The sequence below is a fragment of the Triticum aestivum genome, chromosome 7D (assembly GCF_018294505.1).
Source record: "Triticum aestivum cultivar Chinese Spring chromosome 7D, IWGSC CS RefSeq v2.1, whole genome shotgun sequence".
Classification (NCBI taxonomy): domain Eukaryota; kingdom Viridiplantae; phylum Streptophyta; class Magnoliopsida; order Poales; family Poaceae; genus Triticum; species Triticum aestivum.
The window spans coordinates 295,630,550-295,631,956 of record NC_057814.1 but is presented as its reverse complement, the minus strand read 5'-3'; positions in this window follow the sequence as shown (position 1 = coordinate 295,631,956).

Here is a 1,407-nt window from a genome sequence, read left to right as displayed (position 1 = left end):
GCACTACTGCTCTGGACACTTGACTGGCCGGCATGTGTTTCATTTCGTTCCTGTGTCTGTCCCTTTGGGGAAATGTCACGCGGTGAGATCCGGAGTCCTGCCTAGCCTGCTACAGCCCAGGTTCCCGGAGTCCTGTTAGCCCAGTGCTACAGCCCGGATTCACACGCTGCTGACCGACACGTTTGATGTTGATTCATGTCTGCCTGTCCCCATACGTTAGTGCCGCTTTGGGTTCACGACTAGCCATGTCGGCCCGGGTTCTCTGTCATATGGATGCTAGCGACATTGTCATATACGTGAGCCAAAAGGCGCAAACGGTCCCGGGCCATGGTAAGGCGACACCCGTGGGAGTACCGTGCGTGAGGCCGCAATGTGATATGAGGTGTTACAGGCTAGATCGGTGTGACTTAGAATCGGGGTCCTGAAAAAATGGGTTCACAATTTTCTAGGACACATAAGGTCACTAGATTAATTCTTTATCTATTTGCATTTGGGCATTTAAATGCTATAGAATAATTCAAATGCCCAAATAATTCTGGATTTAAGTGAGGGCTGTTAGGAATAATCCCAACAGAGCCCACAATTATTTGCAGGATTTTTGGAAACGTTTTAGTATTTTTAATAAGGCCCTACACTTACAAAAAAATAGGAAAAACAAAACAGAATAAAGAGAGGGAGAGAATCTTACCTGGCAGCCCACTGGCCGGCCCAGCACTGTGCTGGCCCGCGCCAGTCAGTTGCTTCCTCCCGCCAGAGCAGGCAGAGAGGTGACGCCGGCGTGCGCGAGCTCGCCACTGCGCCACCTGCTTGCCGCTTCGCCCATGGACGAGTTGGACGACCTCCACGTCGCGCCCCCGAGCCCCTGGACACTTCCTTTCTCCCCCATCGCCTCTCCCTCGCCTTCCTCCACCATGGCCGACGCAGCCGCTGCCACCTCGCCGACGTAGCCGTAGCCACCGCCGTCTCCGCGTCACCAGACCGTGTCCAGCAGCTCCGCTGTCGCCTTCTCCTTCGAGCAGGTCGGGCCCCGAGCGCTCGCTTGCCCCGAAGCCACTGCCCCGACCTCGCCTTCACCGCCCACCGCCGGAGATCCCCTTCGCCGTCAACACCGCAGCAGTTCGTCCCCGACAGCGCCGCCTAGCTCATCGTCTTTGTCGTGAGCTTTTGCCCTTCCCCTTCCTCTCATTCTTGCTGCCGCCCTCTGCCTCGACCGCAACAAGCAGCACCGCACGCGCCGCCGCCGAGCTCGTCGCCGACGATGCTCCGGCCACCCAACGGGCACACCACCATGCCCAACGAGTTCACCTCGTCACGTAGGCCACGTAGGACCTGGCCTTGAGCCTCCAAGAGCACCACAACGACTGCTCCGACCTCACCCGTACCCCGGCAGCCGCACAGCTCGTCGCC